General features: G+C 48.6%; 7 non-coding genes across 7 annotated transcripts; all 7 read left to right on the plus strand.

Moving 5' to 3' along the window:
• Positions 1–1,125: 1,125 nt before the first annotated feature.
• Positions 1,126–1,198, plus strand: TRNAK-UUU (transfer RNA lysine (anticodon UUU)). Its single transcript has one exon. It is a non-coding gene; the product is annotated as a tRNA-Lys (tRNA).
• Positions 1,199–2,645: 1,447 nt separating this feature from the next.
• TRNAK-UUU (transfer RNA lysine (anticodon UUU)) lies at positions 2,646–2,718 on the plus strand. The gene has a single exon. It is a non-coding gene; the product is annotated as a tRNA-Lys (tRNA).
• Positions 2,719–5,685: 2,967 nt separating this feature from the next.
• TRNAK-UUU (transfer RNA lysine (anticodon UUU)) lies at positions 5,686–5,758 on the plus strand. The gene has a single exon. It is a non-coding gene; the product is annotated as a tRNA-Lys (tRNA).
• Positions 5,759–7,965: 2,207 nt separating this feature from the next.
• Positions 7,966–8,038, plus strand: TRNAK-UUU (transfer RNA lysine (anticodon UUU)). The gene has a single exon. It is a non-coding gene; the product is annotated as a tRNA-Lys (tRNA).
• Positions 8,039–10,245: 2,207 nt separating this feature from the next.
• Positions 10,246–10,318, plus strand: TRNAK-UUU (transfer RNA lysine (anticodon UUU)). Its single transcript has one exon. It is a non-coding gene; the product is annotated as a tRNA-Lys (tRNA).
• A 2,967-nt stretch (positions 10,319–13,285) lies between these two features.
• TRNAK-UUU (transfer RNA lysine (anticodon UUU)) lies at positions 13,286–13,358 on the plus strand. Its single transcript has one exon. It is a non-coding gene; the product is annotated as a tRNA-Lys (tRNA).
• Positions 13,359–15,565: 2,207 nt separating this feature from the next.
• On the plus strand, positions 15,566–15,638 carry TRNAK-UUU (transfer RNA lysine (anticodon UUU)). The gene has a single exon. It is a non-coding gene; the product is annotated as a tRNA-Lys (tRNA).
• Positions 15,639–18,042: the final 2,404 nt, after the last annotated feature.

Raw genomic sequence — 18,042 nt, forward strand, 5'->3', positions numbered from 1 at the left:
CATCATGAGGCTAAAGGGGAACTTCATTTGTAACCCAGTCACTGATTAAGAATACTGGAAGTGTCTTGGTCCAGGACTTAAGGAAGCCGTTCGGGCAGTGTCTTTTTGCAAGGCCCTTGTTTCCGGTGAAAGAGCATTGGCCTGTAGGTAAAAGTAAGCCAGAAACTGGACTGGACCCTATCTGCATGCTTACAGGTTAGATTCTCCCTTTTATCTTCAACCTGTCCTAGAAAATGAAACGGGAGAGGACGATTGGCCAGCCTGGGCAAGCCAAATACTTGTGCTTTCAGGCTGAATGCTCTTTTTCCACCATAAATGTCAAGATTCAAACAGCTTTGGACTCTTCTGGTGGTGGATTTTTCAGAGCCCGGATAGCTCAGTCGGTAGAGCATCAGACTTTTAATCTGAGGGTCCAGGGTTCAAGTCCCTGTTTGGGCGCTTTGAGGTCCTTGAGCTTCTGATTGGGTAGTCTTTATGCACATCTGCCAGGAACGCTCACTGGACCAGAGAGATGAAATGTCCTAGGGGACGGGAAGCCAACCTCCCCCCTCGAGGCTCTTGGAATCTGCACCAGAAATAAAGGTGGCTGAAGGTGATTGTTTGACCAACTGTTTCCTGCCATAGAACCTTGTCTGTGGTAGCTTACCTGGGCTCCCGTAAACAATCTGCGACTGGCACACGCTGCTTGATCTTCTCTTGCCTATAATCCAGAGTGGATTCTACCTTATTTTTTGGCCTGCGTTTCCTCTGCTGGACCTGGCATCATGAGGCTAAAGGGGAACTTCATTTGTAACCCAGTCACTGATTAAGAATACTGGAAGTGTCTTGGTCCAGGACTTAAGGAAGCCGTTCGGGCAGTGTCTTTTTGCAAGGCCCTTGTTTCCGGTGAAAGAGCATTGGCCTGTAGGTAAAAGTAATCCAGAAACTGGACTGGACCCTATCTGCATGCTTACAGGTTAGATTCTCCCTTTTATCTTCAACCTGTCCTAGAAAATGAAACGGGAGAGGACGATTGGCCAGCCTGGGCAAGCCAAATACTTGTGCTTTCAGGCTGAATGCTCTTTTTCCACCATAGATGTCAAGATTCAAACAGCTTTGGACTCTTCTGGTGGTGGATTTTTCAGAGCCCGGATAGCTCAGTCGGTAGAGCATCAGACTTTTAATCTGAGGGTCCAGGGTTCAAGTCCCTGTTCGGGCGCTTTGAGGTCCTTGAGCTTCTGATTGGGCAGTCTTTATGCACATCTGCCAGGAACGCTCACTGGACCAGAGAGATGAAATGTCCTAGGGGACGGGAAGCCAACCTCCCTCCTCGAGGCTCTTGGAATCTGCACCAGAAATAAAGGTGGCTGAAGGTGATTGTTTGACCAACTGTTTCCTGCCATAGAACCTTGTCTGTGGTAGCTTACCTGGGCTCCCGTAAACAATCTGCGACTGGCACACGCTGCTTGATCTTCTCTTGCCTATAATCCAGAGTGGATTCTACCTTATTTTTTGGCCTGCGTTTCCTCTGCTGGACCTGGCATCATGGGGCTAAAGGGGAACTTCATTTGTAACCCAGTCACTGATTAAGAATACTGGAAGTGTCTTGGTCCAGGACTTAAGGAAGCCGTTCGGGCAGTGTCTTTTTGCAAGGCCCTTGTTTCCGGTGAAAGAGCATTGGCCTGTAGGTAAAAGTAAGCCAGAAACTGGACTGGACCCTATCTGCATGCTTACAGGTTAGATTCTCCCTTTTATCTTCAACCTGTCCTAGAAAATTAAACGGGAGAGGACGATTGGCCAGCCTGGGCAAGCCAAATACTTGTGCTTTCAGGCTGAATGCTCTTTTTCCACCATAGATGTCAAGATTCAAACAGCTTTGGACTCTTCTGGTGGTGGATTTTTCAGAGCCTGGATAGCTCAGTCGGTAGAGCATCAGACTTTTAATCTGAGGGTCCAGGGTTCAAGTCCCTGTTCGGGCGCTTTGAGGTCCTTGAGCTTCTGATTGGGCAGTCTTTATGCACATCTGCCAGGAACGCTCACTGGACCAGAGAGATGAAATGTCCTAGGGGACGGGAAGCCAACCTCCCCCCTCGAGGCTCTTGGAATCTGCACCAGAAATAAAGGTGGCTGAAGGTGATTGTTTGACCAACTGTTTCCTGCCATAGAACCTTGTCTGTGGTAGCTTACCTGGGCTCCCGTAAACAATCTGCGACTGGCACACGCTGCTTGATCTTCTCTTGCCTATAATCCAGAGTGGATTCTACCTTATTTTTTGGCCTGCGTTTCCTCTGCTGGACCTGGCATCATGAGGCTAAAGGGGAACTTCATTTGTAACCCAGTCACTGATTAAGAATACTGGAAGTGTCTTGGTCCAGGACTTAAGGAAGCCGTTCGGGCAGTGTCTTTTTGCAAGGCCCTTGTTTCCGGTGAAAGAGCATTGGCCTGTAGGTAAAAGTAATCCAGAAACTGGACTGGACCCTATCTGCATGCTTACAGGTTAGATTCTCCCTTTTATCTTCAACCTGTCCTAGAAAATTAAACGGGAGAGGACGATTGGCCAGCCTGGGCAAGCCAAATACTTGTGCTTTCAGGCTGAATGCTCTTTTTCCACCATAGATGTCAAGATTCAAACAGCTTTGGACTCTTCTGGTGGTGGATTTTTCAGAGCCCGGATAGCTCAGTCGGTAGAGCATCAGACTTTTAATCTGAGGGTCCAGGGTTCAAGTCCCTGTTCGGGCGCTTTGAGGTCCTTGAGCTTCTGATTGGGCAGTCTTTATGCACATCTGCCAGGAACGCTCACTGGACCAGAGAGATGAAATGTCCTAGGGGACGGGAAGCCAACCTCCCCCCTCGAGGCTCTTGGAATCTGCACCAGAAATAAAGGTGGCTGAAGGTGATTGTTTGACCAACTGTTTCCTGCCATAGAACCTTGTCTGTGGTAGCTTACCTGGGCTCCCGTAAACAATCTGCGACTGGCACACGCTGCTTGATCTTCTCTTGCCTATAATCCAGAGTGGATTCTACCTTATTTTTTGGCCTGCGTTTCCTCTGCTGGACCTGGCATCATGAGGCTAAAGGGGAACTTCATTTGTAACCCAGTCACTGATTAAGAATACTGGAAGTGTCTTGGTCCAGGACTTAAGGAAGCCGTTCGGGCAGTGTCTTTTTGCAAGGCCCTTGTTTCCGGTGAAAGAGCATTGGCCTGTAGGTAAAAGTAAGCCAGAAACTGGACTGGACCCTATCTGCATGCTTACAGGTTAGATTCTCCCTTTTATCTTCAACCTGTCCTAGAAAATGAAACGGGAGAGGACGATTGGCCAGCCTGGGCAAGCCAAATACTTGTGCTTTCAGGCTGAATGCTCTTTTTCCACCATAAATGTCAAGATTCAAACAGCTTTGGACTCTTCTGGTGGTGGATTTTTCAGAGCCCGGATAGCTCAGTCGGTAGAGCATCAGACTTTTAATCTGAGGGTCCAGGGTTCAAGTCCCTGTTTGGGCGCTTTGAGGTCCTTGAGCTTCTGATTGGGTAGTCTTTATGCACATCTGCCAGGAACGCTCACTGGACCAGAGAGATGAAATGTCCTAGGGGACGGGAAGCCAACCTCCCCCCTCGAGGCTCTTGGAATCTGCACCAGAAATAAAGGTGGCTGAAGGTGATTGTTTGACCAACTGTTTCCTGCCATAGAACCTTGTCTGTGGTAGCTTACCTGGGCTCCCGTAAACAATCTGCGACTGGCACACGCTGCTTGATCTTCTCTTGCCTATAATCCAGAGTGGATTCTACCTTATTTTTTGGCCTGCGTTTCCTCTGCTGGACCTGGCATCATGAGGCTAAAGGGGAACTTCATTTGTAACCCAGTCACTGATTAAGAATACTGGAAGTGTCTTGGTCCAGGACTTAAGGAAGCCGTTCGGGCAGTGTCTTTTTGCAAGGCCCTTGTTTCCGGTGAAAGAGCATTGGCCTGTAGGTAAAAGTAATCCAGAAACTGGACTGGACCCTATCTGCATGCTTACAGGTTAGATTCTCCCTTTTATCTTCAACCTGTCCTAGAAAATTAAACGGGAGAGGACGATTGGCCAGCCTGGGCAAGCCAAATACTTGTGCTTTCAGGCTGAATGCTCTTTTTCCACCATAGATGTCAAGATTCAAACAGCTTTGGACTCTTCTGGTGGTGGATTTTTCAGAGCCTGGATAGCTCAGTCGGTAGAGCATCAGACTTTTAATCTGAGGGTCCAGGGTTCAAGTCCCTGTTCGGGCGCTTTGAGGTCCTTGAGCTTCTGATTGGGCAGTCTTTATGCACATCTGCCAGGAACGCTCACTGGACCAGAGAGATGAAATGTCCTAGGGGACGGGAAGCCAACCTCCCCCCTCGAGGCTCTTGGAATCTGCACCAGAAATAAAGGTGGCTGAAGGTGATTGTTTGACCAACTGTTTCCTGCCATAGAACCTTGTCTGTGGTAGCTTACCTGGGCTCCCGTAAACAATCTGCGACTGGCACACGCTGCTTGATCTTCTCTTGCCTATAATCCAGAGTGGATTCTACCTTATTTTTTGGCCTGCGTTTCCTCTGCTGGACCTGGCATCATGAGGCTAAAGGGGAACTTCATTTGTAACCCAGTCACTGATTAAGAATACTGGAAGTGTCTTGGTCCAGGACTTAAGGAAGCCGTTCGGGCAGTGTCTTTTTGCAAGGCCCTTGTTTCCGGTGAAAGAGCATTGGCCTGTAGGTAAAAGTAAGCCAGAAACTGGACTGGACCCTATCTGCATGCTTACAGGTTAGATTCTCCCTTTTATCTTCAACCTGTCCTAGAAAATGAAACGGGAGAGGACGATTGGCCAGCCTGGGCAAGCCAAATACTTGTGCTTTCAGGCTGAATGCTCTTTTTCCACCATAAATGTCAAGATTCAAACAGCTTTGGACTCTTCTGGTGGTGGATTTTTCAGAGCCCGGATAGCTCAGTCGGTAGAGCATCAGACTTTTAATCTGAGGGTCCAGGGTTCAAGTCCCTGTTTGGGCGCTTTGAGGTCCTTGAGCTTCTGATTGGGTAGTCTTTATGCACATCTGCCAGGAACGCTCACTGGACCAGAGAGATGAAATGTCCTAGGGGACGGGAAGCCAACCTCCCCCCTCGAGGCTCTTGGAATCTGCACCAGAAATAAAGGTGGCTGAAGGTGATTGTTTGACCAACTGTTTCCTGCCATAGAACCTTGTCTGTGGTAGCTTACCTGGGCTCCCGTAAACAATCTGCGACTGGCACACGCTGCTTGATCTTCTCTTGCCTATAATCCAGAGTGGATTCTACCTTATTTTTTGGCCTGCGTTTCCTCTGCTGGACCTGGCATCATGAGGCTAAAGGGGAACTTCATTTGTAACCCAGTCACTGATTAAGAATACTGGAAGTGTCTTGGTCCAGGACTTAAGGAAGCCGTTCGGGCAGTGTCTTTTTGCAAGGCCCTTGTTTCCGGTGAAAGAGCATTGGCCTGTAGGTAAAAGTAATCCAGAAACTGGACTGGACCCTATCTGCATGCTTACAGGTTAGATTCTCCCTTTTATCTTCAACCTGTCCTAGAAAATGAAACGGGAGAGGACGATTGGCCAGCCTGGGCAAGCCAAATACTTGTGCTTTCAGGCTGAATGCTCTTTTTCCACCATAGATGTCAAGATTCAAACAGCTTTGGACTCTTCTGGTGGTGGATTTTTCAGAGCCCGGATAGCTCAGTCGGTAGAGCATCAGACTTTTAATCTGAGGGTCCAGGGTTCAAGTCCCTGTTCGGGCGCTTTGAGGTCCTTGAGCTTCTGATTGGGCAGTCTTTATGCACATCTGCCAGGAACGCTCACTGGACCAGAGAGATGAAATGTCCTAGGGGACGGGAAGCCAACCTCCCCCCTCGAGGCTCTTGGAATCTGCACCAGAAATAAAGGTGGCTGAAGGTGATTGTTTGACCAACTGTTTCCTGCCATAGAACCTTGTCTGTGGTAGCTTACCTGGGCTCCCGTAAACAATCTGCGACTGGCACACGCTGCTTGATCTTCTCTTGCCTATAATCCAGAGTTGATTCTACCTTATTTTTTGGCCTGCGTTTCCTCTGCTGGACCTGGCATCATGAGGCTAAAGGGGAACTTCATTTGTAACCCAGTCACTGATTAAGAATACTGGAAGTGTCTTGGTCCAGGACTTAAGGAAGCCGTTCGGGCAGTGTCTTTTTGCAAGGCCCTTGTTTCCGGTGAAAGAGCATTGGCCTGTAGGTAAAAGTAATCCAGAAACTGGACTGGACCCTATCTGCATGCTTACAGGTTAGATTCTCCCTTTTATCTTCAACCTGTCCTAGAAAATTAAACGGGAGAGGACGATTGGCCAGCCTGGGCAAGCCAAATACTTGTGCTTTCAGGCTGAATGCTCTTTTTCCACCATAGATGTCAAGATTCAAACAGCTTTGGACTCTTCTGGTGGTGGATTTTTCAGAGCCCGGATAGCTCAGTCGGTAGAGCATCAGACTTTTAATCTGAGGGTCCAGGGTTCAAGTCCCTGTTCGGTCGATTTGAGGTCCTTGAGCTTCTGATTGGGCAGTCTTTATGCACATCTGCCAGGAACGCTCACTGGACCAGAGAGATGAAATGTCCTAGGGGACGGGAAGCCAACCTCCCCCCTCGAGGCTCTTGGAATCTGCACCAGAAATAAAGGTGGCTGAAGGTGATTGTTTGACCAACTGTTTCCTGCCATAGAACCTTGTCTGTGGTAGCTTACCTGGGCTCCCGTAAACAATCTGCGACTGGCACACGCTGCTTGATCTTCTCTTGCCTATAATCCAGAGTGCATTCTACCTTATTTTTTGGCCTGCGTTTCCTCTGCTGGACCTGGCATCATGAGGCTAAAGGGGAACTTCATTTGTAACCCAGTCACTGATTAAGAATACTGGAAGTGTCTTGGTCCAGGACTTAAGGAAGCCGTTCGGGCAGTGTCTTTTTGCAAGGCCCTTGTTTCCGGTGAAAGAGCATTGGCCTGTAGGTAAAAGTAAGCCAGAAACTGGACTGGACCCTATCTGCATGCTTACAGGTTAGATTCTCCCTTTTATCTTCAACCTGTCCTAGAAAATGAAACGGGAGAGGACGATTGGCCAGCCTGGGCAAGCCAAATACTTGTGCTTTCAGGCTGAATGCTCTTTTTCCACCATAAATGTCAAGATTCAAACAGCTTTGGACTCTTCTGGTGGTGGATTTTTCAGAGCCCGGATAGCTCAGTCGGTAGAGCATCAGACTTTTAATCTGAGGGTCCAGGGTTCAAGTCCCTGTTTGGGCGCTTTGAGGTCCTTGAGCTTCTGATTGGGTAGTCTTTATGCACATCTGCCAGGAACGCTCACTGGACCAGAGAGATGAAATGTCCTAGGGGACGGGAAGCCAACCTCCCCCCTCGAGGCTCTTGGAATCTGCACCAGAAATAAAGGTGGCTGAAGGTGATTGTTTGACCAACTGTTTCCTGCCATAGAACCTTGTCTGTGGTAGCTTACCTGGGCTCCCGTAAACAATCTGCGACTGGCACACGCTGCTTGATCTTCTCTTGCCTATAATCCAGAGTGGATTCTACCTTATTTTTTGGCCTGCATTTCCTCTGCTGGACCTGGCATCATGAGGCTAAAGGGGAACTTCATTTGTAACCCAGTCACTGATTAAGAATACTGGAAGTGTCTTGGTCCAGGACTTAAGGAAGCCGTTCGGGCAGTGTCTTTTTGCAAGGCCCTTGTTTCCGGTGAAAGAGCATTGGCCTGTAGGTAAAAGTAAGCCAGAAACTGGACTGGACCCTATCTGCATGCTTACAGGTTAGATTCTCCCTTTTATCTTCAACCTGTCCTAGAAAATGAAACGGGAAAGGACGATTGGCCAGCCTGGGCAAGCCAAATACTTGTGCTTTCAGGCTGAATGCTCTTTTTCCACCATAGATGTCAAGATTCAAACAGCTTTGGACTCTTCTGGTGGTGGATTTTTTGGAGCCCGGATAGCTCAGTCGGTAGAGCATCAGACTTTTAATCTGAGGGTCCAGGGTTCAAGTCCCTGTTCGGGCGCTTTGAGGTCCTTGAGCTTCTGATTGGGCAGTCTTTATGCACATCTGCCAGGAACGCTCACTGGACCAGAGAGATGAAATGTCCTAGGGGACGGGAAGCCAACCTCCCCCCTCGAGGCTCTTGGAATCTGCACCAGAAATAAAGGTGGCTGAAGGTGATTGTTTGACCAACTGTTTCCTGCCATAGAACCTTGTCTGTGGTAGCTTACCTGGGCTCCCGTAAACAATCTGCGACTGGCACACGCTGCTTGATCTTCTCTTGCCTATAATCCAGAGTGGATTCTACCTTATTTTTTGGCCTGCGTTTCCTCTGCTGGACCTGGCATCATGGGGCTAAAGGGGAACTTCATTTGTAACCCAGTCACTGATTAAGAATACTGGAAGTGTCTTGGTCCAGGACTTAAGGAAGCCGTTCGGGCAGTGTCTTTTTGCAAGGCCCTTGTTTCCTGTGAAAGAGCATTGGCCTGTAGGTAAAAGTAAGCCAGAAACTGGACTGGACCCTATCTGCATGCTTACAGGTTAGATTCTCCCTTTTATCTTCAACCTGTCCTAGAAAATGAAACGGGAGAGGACGATTGGCCAGCCTGGGCAAGCCAAATACTTGTGCTTTCAGACTGAATGCTCTTTTTCCACCATAGATGTCAAGATTCAAACAGCTTTGGACTCTTCTGGTGGTGGATTTTTCAGAGCCTGGATAGCTCAGTCGGTAGAGCATCAGACTTTTAATCTGAGGGTCCAGGGTTCAAGTCCCTGTTCGGGTGCTTTGAGGTCCTTGAGCTTCTGATTGGGCAGTCTTTATGCACATCTGCCAGGAACGCTCACTGGACCAGAGAGATGAAATGTCCTAGGGGACGGGAAGCCAACCTCCCCCCTCGAGGCTCTTGGAATCTGCACCAGAAATAAAGGTGGCTGAAGGTGATTGTTTGACCAACTGTTTCCTGCCATAGAACCTTGTCTGTGGTAGCTTACCTGGGCTCCCGTAAACAATCTGCGACTGGCACACGCTGCTTGATCTTCTCTTGCCTATAATCCAGAGTGGATTCTACCTTATTTTTTGGCCTGCGTTTCCTCTGCTGGACCTGGCATCATGGGGCTAAAGGGGAACTTCATTTGTAACCCAGTCACTGATTAAGAATACTGGAAGTGTCTTGGTCCAGGACTTAAGGAAGCCGTTCGGGCAGTGTCTTTTTGCAAGGCCCTTGTTTCCGGTGAAAGAGCATTGGCCTGTAGGTAAAAGTAAGCCAGAAACTGGACTGGACCCTATCTGCATGCTTACAGGTTAGATTCTCCCTTTTATCTTCAACCTGTCCTAGAAAATGAAACGGGAGAGGACGATTGGCCAGCCTGGGCAAGCCAAATACTTGTGCTTTCAGGCTGAATGCTCTTTTTCCACCATAGATGTCAAGATTCAAACAGCTTTGGACTCTTCTGGTGGTGGATTTTTCAGAGCCTGGATAGCTCAGTCGGTAGAGCATCAGACTTTTAATCTGAGGGTCCAGGGTTCAAGTCCCTGTTCGGGCGCTTTGAGGTCCTTGAGCTTCTGATTGGGCAGTCTTTATGCACATCTGCCAGGAACGCTCACTGGACCAGAGAGATGAAATGTCCTAGGGGACGGGAAGCCAACCTCCCCCCTCGAGGCTCTTGGAATCTGCACCAGAAATAAAGGTGGCTGAAGGTGATTGTTTGACCAACTGTTTCCTGCCATAGAACCTTGTCTGTGGTAGCTTACCTGGGCTCCCGTAAACAATCTGCGACTGGCACACGCTGCTTGATCTTCTCTTGCCTATAATCCAGAGTGGATTCTACCTTATTTTTTGGCCTGCGTTTCCTCTGCTGGACCTGGCATCATGAGGCTAAAGGGGAACTTCATTTGTAACCCAGTCACTGATTAAGAATACTGGAAGTGTCTTGGTCCAGGACTTAAGGAAGCCGTTCGGGCAGTGTCTTTTTGCAAGGCCCTTGTTTCCGGTGAAAGAGCATTGGCCTGTAGGTAAAAGTAATCCAGAAACTGGACTGGACCCTATCTGCATGCTTACAGGTTAGATTCTCCCTTTTATCTTCAACCTGTCCTAGAAAATTAAACGGGAGAGGACGATTGGCCAGCCTGGGCAAGCCAAATACTTGTGCTTTCAGGCTGAATGCTCTTTTTCCACCATAGATGTCAAGATTCAAACAGCTTTGGACTCTTCTGGTGGTGGATTTTTCAGAGCCCGGATAGCTCAGTCGGTAGAGCATCAGACTTTTAATCTGAGGGTCCAGGGTTCAAGTCCCTGTTCGGGCGCTTTGAGGTCCTTGAGCTTCTGATTGGGCAGTCTTTATGCACATCTGCCAGGAACGCTCACTGGACCAGAGAGATGAAATGTCCTAGGGGACGGGAAGCCAACCTCCCCCCTCGAGGCTCTTGGAATCTGCACCAGAAATAAAGGTGGCTGAAGGTGATTGTTTGACCAACTGTTTCCTGCCATAGAACCTTGTCTGTGGTAGCTTACCTGGGCTCCCGTAAACAATCTGCGACTGGCACACGCTGCTTGATCTTCTCTTGCCTATAATCCAGAGTGGATTCTACCTTATTTTTTGGCCTGCGTTTCCTCTGCTGGACCTGGCATCATGAGGCTAAAGGGGAACTTCATTTGTAACCCAGTCACTGATTAAGAATACTGGAAGTGTCTTGGTCCAGGACTTAAGGAAGCCGTTCGGGCAGTGTCTTTTTGCAAGGCCCTTGTTTCCGGTGAAAGAGCATTGGCCTGTAGGTAAAAGTAAGCCAGAAACTGGACTGGACCCTATCTGCATGCTTACAGGTTAGATTCTCCCTTTTATCTTCAACCTGTCCTAGAAAATGAAACGGGAGAGGACGATTGGCCAGCCTGGGCAAGCCAAATACTTGTGCTTTCAGGCTGAATGCTCTTTTTCCACCATAAATGTCAAGATTCAAACAGCTTTGGACTCTTCTGGTGGTGGATTTTTCAGAGCCCGGATAGCTCAGTCGGTAGAGCATCAGACTTTTAATCTGAGGGTCCAGGGTTCAAGTCCCTGTTTGGGCGCTTTGAGGTCCTTGAGCTTCTGATTGGGTAGTCTTTATGCACATCTGCCAGGAACGCTCACTGGACCAGAGAGATGAAATGTCCTAGGGGACGGGAAGCCAACCTCCCCCCTCGAGGCTCTTGGAATCTGCACCAGAAATAAAGGTGGCTGAAGGTGATTGTTTGACCAACTGTTTCCTGCCATAGAACCTTGTCTGTGGTAGCTTACCTGGGCTCCCGTAAACAATCTGCGACTGGCACACGCTGCTTGATCTTCTCTTGCCTATAATCCAGAGTGGATTCTACCTTATTTTTTGGCCTGCGTTTCCTCTGCTGGACCTGGCATCATGAGGCTAAAGGGGAACTTCATTTGTAACCCAGTCACTGATTAAGAATACTGGAAGTGTCTTGGTCCAGGACTTAAGGAAGCCGTTCGGGCAGTGTCTTTTTGCAAGGCCCTTGTTTCCGGTGAAAGAGCATTGGCCTGTAGGTAAAAGTAATCCAGAAACTGGACTGGACCCTATCTGCATGCTTACAGGTTAGATTCTCCCTTTTATCTTCAACCTGTCCTAGAAAATTAAACGGGAGAGGACGATTGGCCAGCCTGGGCAAGCCAAATACTTGTGCTTTCAGGCTGAATGCTCTTTTTCCACCATAGATGTCAAGATTCAAACAGCTTTGGACTCTTCTGGTGGTGGATTTTTCAGAGCCTGGATAGCTCAGTCGGTAGAGCATCAGACTTTTAATCTGAGGGTCCAGGGTTCAAGTCCCTGTTCGGGCGCTTTGAGGTCCTTGAGCTTCTGATTGGGCAGTCTTTATGCACATCTGCCAGGAACGCTCACTGGACCAGAGAGATGAAATGTCCTAGGGGACGGGAAGCCAACCTCCCCCCTCGAGGCTCTTGGAATCTGCACCAGAAATAAAGGTGGCTGAAGGTGATTGTTTGACCAACTGTTTCCTGCCATAGAACCTTGTCTGTGGTAGCTTACCTGGGCTCCCGTAAACAATCTGCGACTGGCACACGCTGCTTGATCTTCTCTTGCCTATAATCCAGAGTGGATTCTACCTTATTTTTTGGCCTGCGTTTCCTCTGCTGGACCTGGCATCATGAGGCTAAAGGGGAACTTCATTTGTAACCCAGTCACTGATTAAGAATACTGGAAGTGTCTTGGTCCAGGACTTAAGGAAGCCGTTCGGGCAGTGTCTTTTTGCAAGGCCCTTGTTTCCGGTGAAAGAGCATTGGCCTGTAGGTAAAAGTAAGCCAGAAACTGGACTGGACCCTATCTGCATGCTTACAGGTTAGATTCTCCCTTTTATCTTCAACCTGTCCTAGAAAATGAAACGGGAGAGGACGATTGGCCAGCCTGGGCAAGCCAAATACTTGTGCTTTCAGGCTGAATGCTCTTTTTCCACCATAAATGTCAAGATTCAAACAGCTTTGGACTCTTCTGGTGGTGGATTTTTCAGAGCCCGGATAGCTCAGTCGGTAGAGCATCAGACTTTTAATCTGAGGGTCCAGGGTTCAAGTCCCTGTTTGGGCGCTTTGAGGTCCTTGAGCTTCTGATTGGGTAGTCTTTATGCACATCTGCCAGGAACGCTCACTGGACCAGAGAGATGAAATGTCCTAGGGGACGGGAAGCCAACCTCCCCCCTCGAGGCTCTTGGAATCTGCACCAGAAATAAAGGTGGCTGAAGGTGATTGTTTGACCAACTGTTTCCTGCCATAGAACCTTGTCTGTGGTAGCTTACCTGGGCTCCCGTAAACAATCTGCGACTGGCACACGCTGCTTGATCTTCTCTTGCCTATAATCCAGAGTGGATTCTACCTTATTTTTTGGCCTGCGTTTCCTCTGCTGGACCTGGCATCATGAGGCTAAAGGGGAACTTCATTTGTAACCCAGTCACTGATTAAGAATACTGGAAGTGTCTTGGTCCAGGACTTAAGGAAGCCGTTCGGGCAGTGTCTTTTTGCAAGGCCCTTGTTTCCGGTGAAAGAGCATTGGCCTGTAGGTAAAAGTAATCCAGAAACTGGACTGGACCCTATCTGCATGCTTACAGGTTAGATTCTCCCTTTTATCTTCAACCTGTCCTAGAAAATGAAACGGGAGAGGACGATTGGCCAGCCTGGGCAAGCCAAATACTTGTGCTTTCAGGCTGAATGCTCTTTTTCCACCATAGATGTCAAGATTCAAACAGCTTTGGACTCTTCTGGTGGTGGATTTTTCAGAGCCCGGATAGCTCAGTCGGTAGAGCATCAGACTTTTAATCTGAGGGTCCAGGGTTCAAGTCCCTGTTCGGGCGCTTTGAGGTCCTTGAGCTTCTGATTGGGCAGTCTTTATGCACATCTGCCAGGAACGCTCACTGGACCAGAGAGATGAAATGTCCTAGGGGACGGGAAGCCAACCTCCCCCCTCGAGGCTCTTGGAATCTGCACCAGAAATAAAGGTGGCTGAAGGTGATTGTTTGACCAACTGTTTCCTGCCATAGAACCTTGTCTGTGGTAGCTTACCTGGGCTCCCGTAAACAATCTGCGACTGGCACACGCTGCTTGATCTTCTCTTGCCTATAATCCAGAGTTGATTCTACCTTATTTTTTGGCCTGCGTTTCCTCTGCTGGACCTGGCATCATGAGGCTAAAGGGGAACTTCATTTGTAACCCAGTCACTGATTAAGAATACTGGAAGTGTCTTGGTCCAGGACTTAAGGAAGCCGTTCGGGCAGTGTCTTTTTGCAAGGCCCTTGTTTCCGGTGAAAGAGCATTGGCCTGTAGGTAAAAGTAATCCAGAAACTGGACTGGACCCTATCTGCATGCTTACAGGTTAGATTCTCCCTTTTATCTTCAACCTGTCCTAGAAAATTAAACGGGAGAGGACGATTGGCCAGCCTGGGCAAGCCAAATACTTGTGCTTTCAGGCTGAATGCTCTTTTTCCACCATAGATGTCAAGATTCAAACAGCTTTGGACTCTTCTGGTGGTGGATTTTTCAGAGCCCGGATAGCTCAGTCGGTAGAGCATCAGACTTTTAATCTGAGGGTCCAGGGTTCAAGTCCCTGTTCGGTCGATTTGAGGTCCTTGAGCTTCTGATTGGGCAGTCTTTATGCACATCTGCCAGGAACGCTCACTGGACCAGAGAGATGAAATGTCCTAGGGGACGGGAAGCCAACCTCCCCCCTCGAGGCTCTTGGAATCTGCACCAGAAATAAAGGTGGCTGAAGGTGATTGTTTGACCAACTGTTTCCTGCCATAGAACCTTGTCTGTGGTAGCTTACCTGGGCTCCCGTAAACAATCTGCGACTGGCACACGCTGCTTGATCTTCTCTTGCCTATAATCCAGAGTGCATTCTACCTTATTTTTTGGCCTGCGTTTCCTCTGCTGGACCTGGCATCATGAGGCTAAAGGGGAACTTCATTTGTAACCCAGTCACTGATTAAGAATACTGGAAGTGTCTTGGTCCAGGACTTAAGGAAGCCGTTCGGGCAGTGTCTTTTTGCAAGGCCCTTGTTTCCGGTGAAAGAGCATTGGCCTGTAGGTAAAAGTAAGCCAGAAACTGGACTGGACCCTATCTGCATGCTTACAGGTTAGATTCTCCCTTTTATCTTCAACCTGTCCTAGAAAATGAAACGGGAGAGGACGATTGGCCAGCCTGGGCAAGCCAAATACTTGTGCTTTCAGGCTGAATGCTCTTTTTCCACCATAAATGTCAAGATTCAAACAGCTTTGGACTCTTCTGGTGGTGGATTTTTCAGAGCCCGGATAGCTCAGTCGGTAGAGCATCAGACTTTTAATCTGAGGGTCCAGGGTTCAAGTCCCTGTTTGGGCGCTTTGAGGTCCTTGAGCTTCTGATTGGGTAGTCTTTATGCACATCTGCCAGGAACGCTCACTGGACCAGAGAGATGAAATGTCCTAGGGGACGGGAAGCCAACCTCCCCCCTCGAGGCTCTTGGAATCTGCACCAGAAATAAAGGTGGCTGAAGGTGATTGTTTGACCAACTGTTTCCTGCCATAGAACCTTGTCTGTGGTAGCTTACCTGGGCTCCCGTAAACAATCTGCGACTGGCACACGCTGCTTGATCTTCTCTTGCCTATAATCCAGAGTGGATTCTACCTTATTTTTTGGCCTGCATTTCCTCTGCTGGACCTGGCATCATGAGGCTAAAGGGGAACTTCATTTGTAACCCAGTCACTGATTAAGAATACTGGAAGTGTCTTGGTCCAGGACTTAAGGAAGCCGTTCGGGCAGTGTCTTTTTGCAAGGCCCTTGTTTCCGGTGAAAGAGCATTGGCCTGTAGGTAAAAGTAAGCCAGAAACTGGACTGGACCCTATCTGCATGCTTACAGGTTAGATTCTCCCTTTTATCTTCAACCTGTCCTAGAAAATGAAACGGGAAAGGACGATTGGCCAGCCTGGGCAAGCCAAATACTTGTGCTTTCAGGCTGAATGCTCTTTTTCCACCATAGATGTCAAGATTCAAACAGCTTTGGACTCTTCTGGTGGTGGATTTTTTGGAGCCCGGATAGCTCAGTCGGTAGAGCATCAGACTTTTAATCTGAGGGTCCAGGGTTCAAGTCCCTGTTCGGGCGCTTTGAGGTCCTTGAGCTTCTGATTGGGCAGTCTTTATGCACATCTGCCAGGAACGCTCACTGGACCAGAGAGATGAAATGTCCTAGGGGACGGGAAGCCAACCTCCCCCCTCGAGGCTCTTGGAATCTGCACCAGAAATAAAGGTGGCTGAAGGTGATTGTTTGACCAACTGTTTCCTGCCATAGAACCTTGTCTGTGGTAGCTTACCTGGGCTCCCGTAAACAATCTGCGACTGGCACACGCTGCTTGATCTTCTCTTGCCTATAATCCAGAGTGGATTCTACCTTATTTTTTGGCCTGCGTTTCCTCTGCTGGACCTGGCATCATGGGGCTAAAGGGGAACTTCATTTGTAACCCAGTCACTGATTAAGAATACTGGAAGTGTCTTGGTCCAGGACTTAAGGAAGCCGTTCGGGCAGTGTCTTTTTGCAAGGCCCTTGTTTCCTGTGAAAGAGCATTGGCCTGTAGGTAAAAGTAAGCCAGAAACTGGACTGGACCCTATCTGCATGCTTACAGGTTAGATTCTCCCTTTTATCTTCAACCTGTCCTAGAAAATGAAACGGGAGAGGACGATTGGCCAGCCTGGGCAAGCCAAATACTTGTGCTTTCAGACTGAATGCTCTTTTTCCACCATAGATGTCAAGATTCAAACAGCTTTGGACTCTTCTGGTGGTGGATTTTTCAGAGCCTGGATAGCTCAGTCGGTAGAGCATCAGACTTTTAATCTGAGGGTCCAGGGTTCAAGTCCCTGTTCGGGCGCTTTGAGGTCCTTGAGCTTCTGATTGGGCAGTCTTTATGCACATCTGCCAGGAACGCTCACTGGACCAGAGAGATGAAATGTCCTAGGGGACGGGAAGCCAACCTCCCCCCTCGAGGCTCTTGGAATCTGCACCAGAAATAAAGGTGGCTGAAGGTGATTGTTTGACCAACTGTTTCCTGCCATAGAACCTTGTCTGTGGTAGCTTACCTGGGCTCCCGTAAACAATCTGCGACTGGCACACGCTGCTTGATCTTCTCTTGCCTATAATCCAGAGTGGATTCTACCTTATTTTTTGGCCTGCGTTTCCTCTGCTGGACCTGGCATCATGGGGCTAAAGGGGAACTTCATTTGTAACCCAGTCACTGATTAAGAATACTGGAAGTGTCTTGGTCCAGGACTTAAGGAAGCCGTTCGGGCAGTGTCTTTTTGCAAGGCCCTTGTTTCCGGTGAAAGAGCATTGGCCTGTAGGTAAAAGTAAGCCAGAAACTGGACTGGACCCTATCTGCATGCTTACAGGTTAGATTCTCCCTTTTATCTTCAACCTGTCCTAGAAAATGAAACGGGAGAGGACGATTGGCCAGCCTGGGCAAGCCAAATACTTGTGCTTTCAGGCTGAATGCTCTTTTTCCACCATAGATGTCAAGATTCAAACAGCTTTGGACTCTTCTGGTGGTGGATTTTTCAGAGCCTGGATAGCTCAGTCGGTAGAGCATCAGACTTTTAATCTGAGGGTCCAGGGTTCAAGTCCCTGTTCGGGCGCTTTGAGGTCCTTGAGCTTCTGATTGGGCAGTCTTTATGCACATCTGCCAGGAACGCTCACTGGACCAGAGAGATGAAATGTCCTAGGGGACGGGAAGCCAACCTCCCCCCTCGAGGCTCTTGGAATCTGCACCAGAAATAAAGGTGGCTGAAGGTGATTGTTTGACCAACTGTTTCCTGCCATAGAACCTTGTCTGTGGTAGCTTACCTGGGCTCCCGTAAACAATCTGCGACTGGCACACGCTGCTTGATCTTCTCTTGCCTATAATCCAGAGTGCATTCTACCTTATTTTTTGGCCTGCGTTTCCTCTGCTGGACCTGGCATCATGAGGCTAAAGGGGAACTTCATTTGTAACCCAGTCACTGATTAAGAATACTGGAAGTGTCTTGGTCCAGGACTTAAGGAAGCCGTTCGGGCAGTGTCTTTTTGCAAGGCCCTTGTTTCCGGTGAAAGAGCATTGGCCTGTAGGTAAAAGTAAGCCAGAAACTGGACTGGACCCTATCTGCATGCTTACAGGTTAGATTCTCCCTTTTATCTTCAACCTGTCCTAGAAAATGAAACGGGAGAGGACGATTGGCCAGCCTGGGCAAGCCAAATACTTGTGCTTTCAGGCTGAATGCTCTTTTTCCACCATAAATGTCAAGATTCAAACAGCTTTGGACTCTTCTGGTGGTGGATTTTTCAGAGCCCGGATAGCTCAGTCGGTAGAGCATCAGACTTTTAATCTGAGGGTCCAGGGTTCAAGTCCCTGTTTGGGCGCTTTGAGGTCCTTGAGCTTCTGATTGGGTAGTCTTTATGCACATCTGCCAGGAACGCTCACTGGACCAGAGAGATGAAATGTCCTAGGGGACGGGAAGCCAACCTCCCCCCTCGAGGCTCTTGG

The sequence above is a fragment of the Lithobates pipiens genome, unplaced genomic scaffold, assembly GCF_037356315.1.
Source record: "Lithobates pipiens isolate NorthernLeopardFrog02 unplaced genomic scaffold, aLitPip1_a1.2 Scaffold_8, whole genome shotgun sequence".
In the NCBI taxonomy this organism is placed as follows: domain Eukaryota; kingdom Metazoa; phylum Chordata; class Amphibia; order Anura; family Ranidae; genus Lithobates; species Lithobates pipiens.